The 4279-nt window shown below is 44.1% G+C and overlaps 1 pseudogene; it reads left to right on the top strand.

Annotated features, from left to right (window-relative positions):
* The first annotated feature begins 225 nt into the window (after nucleotides 1-225).
* On the top strand, nucleotides 226-2176 carry LOC129627967 (olfactory receptor 5A2-like; annotated as a pseudogene).
* The last annotated feature ends 2103 nt before the right edge of the window (nucleotides 2177-4279 follow it).

Genomic DNA, 4279 nt, shown 5'->3' with positions numbered 1-4279 from the left:
TTCACAGTTCATGTATTGCTGAAGCCTGGCTTGGAGAATTTTGAGCATTACTTTACTAGCATGTGAGATGAGTGTAATTGTGTGGTAGTTTGAGCATTCTTTGGCATTGCCTTTGTTTGGGAAATTTCCCTTTGCCTCTCCTAAATATTATCCTCAAATATACAATGAATCATTCCCAACTTCTCTTGGTCAGGAAGTACTGGTTTCTGCTTTTCCACGACCACCATGACTTGGCCAATTTCAGTCAACTTTGCTGTTGCTTCCTTCTTCCACTTCACACCCAAAGGTAAGCAAATAGCCCTGTATCCCATAATGATGCTGATCGAGCTAGTCCAAACTTTGAAAATTTTATGATTTTATGCAGTGATTTGTATAAAAACTTACTATAGGGGCTCCCTTGGTGGTCCAGTGGCTAAGACTCCACACTCGCTGAGCAGGGAGCCTGGGTCTGAGTCCTGGTGGGGGAACTGGGTCCTACATGCTGCACCTGAAGGTCCCACATGCCATGACTGAGACCTGGGGCAGCCAAATAAATATATATATTTAGAAAACCTATATATTTAGAAAAAATGTCTAGTTCTAAGCATGCATTTGCTGATACTGCACATATATGTGTTTGTATATATAAATCCCTTTTCCCTTTAATTTTGCTACCTAAAAGAATGGATTGTTTTCATTATGGGTTGAATCTCCTCCCTCAACATGGAACATGCAAAATATTGTAACCAGTTGTATTTACTTCCTTTTTTGGATTCTTATACTAAATATACATAAAATAGAAGAAATTCCTAACTTTATTGTTAATCTGAGTTGATATTTTCAAGTCAGAAAGTCTAAAAAAGCCATAAGAAACCCAAACCTAAAGGAGCCCTGAGACTCAACCTTTCATTTTTCAACTGAGAAAATGAGGAAACAAAGAGATTAAATGACTTTCCCACCGTCTCCAGGGAGTTGGGAATAGAGTTGTGAACAAAATTCACATTTCTGACTCCCAGTCTCTCTCTCCGCTTTTAGACCGCTTCTCTTCTTGTCAGCAAAGTATAGAGCACGCAGATTTTAAATAGTAGGAAGAGATTATCATAGGCTGACTTGCTCCGAGAAGACTTTGCCTAGCAGGTGGCTAAACTTGGTATCAGCTGTATGATATTATAGGAAATATCCACTTGTAACAAAGTCTAACAGATCACAGGATTGCTTCCCGCCTTTATTCAGGAAGCAGGTCTGCGGCTGCAGGAAGGAACAGCACCATTGTGACAGAATTCATCCTCCTGGGATTTTCAGGGCAGCCTGAAATGAAGCTTTTCCTTTTTGCGTTATTTCTGGGCATTTACCTCCTGACCCTTGCCTGGAACCCGAGCATCATGGCCCTCGTCAGGATGGCCTCCACCTGCACACGCCCGTGTCCATCTTCCCCAGTAACCTGTCCTTCCTGGGTGTCTGCTACGTGTCCTCCACAGCCGCCAAGACGCTCTCGGACATCATCCCAGAGCGGAAAACCATCTCCTCGGTGGGCTGTGCCGTGCAGTGCTTTGTCTTCTGCGGGCTGGGGCTGGCTGCGTGCTTCCTGTTGGCGGCCATGGCACCTGATCGCGGTGCTGCGATCTGCAGCCCGCTGCCCTACACGGTCCTTGTATCTCACACCCTTTGTTTAAAGAAGGCGGCCGGAGCCTACATGGGTGGGTTCCTCAGTTCTTTGATTGACACCTGATCTATCTATCAGCACGATTTCTGCGGGCCCAACGTGATCAACCACCTCTTCTGTGACCTTCCTCCAGTCCTGGTTCTGTCCTGCTGATACTTTCGCTGGCCGGGTGGTGACCTTCCTCGTGGGTGTGGGCGTTATGGTGCTGTCTGTCCTTGTGATCCTCATCTCTGATGGTTGCATGGCTGCTGCTGTCCTATCAGGTCAGCTAGAGGGACGACCAAGGCCTTCAGCACCTGTGCCTCTCATCTGACTGCTGGGACCCTCTTCTATGGTTCTGGTCTCTTCATGTACATGCGACCTAGTTCCAGCTACTCCCTGGACCAGGACAAGGTGGTGTCCATAGTCTCTGCTCTGGTGATTCCTATGATAAACCCCATCATCTACAGTCTTAGGAACAAGGACATTAAAAATGCCATGAGGAAAGCTGTGCAAAGGGACTATGTAATTTCTCATGGGCATTGCTTTTTCTGACCCTAATATAATGTTTGCAATGAAGCTGTGAGCTGGGTCACTTGTTCAGACTCATGTTGTTTTGGACTAGTTGATCTGCATAATTTGTGCTGACCAGGCCTTTTTTTTTTTTCAATATCTCTCTAACCAGTTTCCTATTGCTTATTGGGAAAAAGTTTGGCCATTACTTGTTTCTAGAATGAATAACATTGCATAGATTGAGATTAGCAGAAAACTTCACCATGAGGAAGGCCGATCAACTTGGAGTATCAAAATACGAGTTTGTGTCCGTAGGTGGAAGACATTGAAAAAAATGTTAGTCCAGTATTTAAGGTGGAGATTCTTCAGGTAGGTCCGGAACATAGCATTGTGACCTGAGGAGGGGGATTGTCGTTGTTTACTTTCTAGGACATGTTGGACTCTTTTGTGACCCCATGGACTGTAGCCCACCAGGCTCCTCTATCCACGGGGATTCTCCAGGCAAGAATACTGGAGTGGGTTGCCATGCCCTCCTCCAGGGATCTTCCCAACCGAGGGATCAAACCCAGGTCTCTTGCATTGCAGGCAGATTCTTTACTGACTAAGCCACCAGGGAAGCCCAAGAATACTGGCATGGGTAGTCTATCCCTTCTCCAGGGGATCTTCCCAACCCAGGAATCGAACATGATTCTCCTTCAGTGCAGGCAGATTCTTTACCAGCTGAGTTACCAGGGAAGCACTATACAGTTGCTAGGTGTTCTTAAATCATGAAACCTATGGTTATTAATCTAAATATGCCATCTTTATATTTGTGGCCTTATGCAAGTTACTTACAAGCTCTATTTTTCTCATGTGTAAAATGGGAATAGTAACTGTATCTACCTCATTGAATTGATGCAACAATTAAGTGAGAATGTATATGAGAAGGGCTTAGCCAAGTGCCTGGTACATGCTTGTCTTGTTGTTCATTAGTCCCTGAGTTGTGTCCAGCTTTTCTGACCTCTTGGACTGTAGCCCACCAGGCTCTTCTGTCCATGGGATTTCCCAGGCAAGAATACTGGAGTGAGCTGCCATTTCCTTCTCCAGGGGATCTCCCCAAGCCAGGAATTGAACATGCATCTCCTGCATTGGCAGGTGGATTCTTTATCGCTGAGCCACCAGGGAAGCCCGTGCCTGGTATATAATAATATTTAACAAATGTTAGCTCCTATTGTCAGCCATTTAGTCAATATTATTAGTCAGTTTTGAACACAGCAGAAGAAATTCAGGTTAATGTGCTAAAAAGAGACAAAGTACATAGCTTTATAATGTCTACTCAAATTGGGCCATAATAGTCTCAGTAAAAGGCATGCCTATAATTTCTCACCTTTGCCACTTCTTTTGCATATTAGGAAGCAGTTCTTTGGGAAGAAGAAAGAACTTAAGCTCATAGCACTGCCCACGTGTGGAAATCCTATCACTGTGCTAATTTTTTAAAATTAATTTTGATTGAAGTCTAGTTGCTTCACAATGTTGTGATAGTTTCTATTGTATATTAAAATGAATCAGCCACGTGGCTACATATATCCCTTCCCTTTTGGACTTCCTTCCCATTCAGGTCACCACAGTGCATTAATAGAGGTCCTTCTGCTATATACACAGTCAGTTATCTATCTTATACAAGGTATCAATTTGTTGTTGTTCAGTCGCTAAGTTATTCAATTGCAACCCCATGGACTGCAGCACACCAGGCTCCTCTGTCCTCCACTGTCTCCCTGAGTTTACTCAAACTCATGTCCCTTGAGTCGGTGATGCTATCTAACCATCTCATCCTCTACTGCCCCCGTCTCCTTTAACCTTCCATCTTTCCCAGCATCAGGGTCTTTTCCAATGAGTTGGCTGTCTGCATCAGGTGGCCAAAGTATTGGAGCTTCAGCTTCAGTGTCAGTCCTTCTAATGAATACTCAGGACTGATTTTCTTTAGGACTCTCAAGTGTTTTCTCCAGCACCACAATTCAAAAACATCAATTTTTCAGTGCTCAACCTTCTTTATGGTCCAACTCTCACATCTGCCCATGACTGCTGGAAAACCATAGCTTTGACTAGACAGAGCTTTGTCGCCAAAGTGATGTCTCTACTTTTTAATATGCTGTCTAGTCTTGTCAT

Source organism: Bubalus kerabau, chromosome 15 (genome assembly GCF_029407905.1).
Source record: "Bubalus kerabau isolate K-KA32 ecotype Philippines breed swamp buffalo chromosome 15, PCC_UOA_SB_1v2, whole genome shotgun sequence".
NCBI lineage: Eukaryota > Metazoa > Chordata > Mammalia > Artiodactyla > Bovidae > Bubalus > Bubalus kerabau.
The sequence above is the reverse complement of the archived record's forward strand: the minus strand, read 5'-3'. Positions and strand labels throughout refer to the sequence as shown.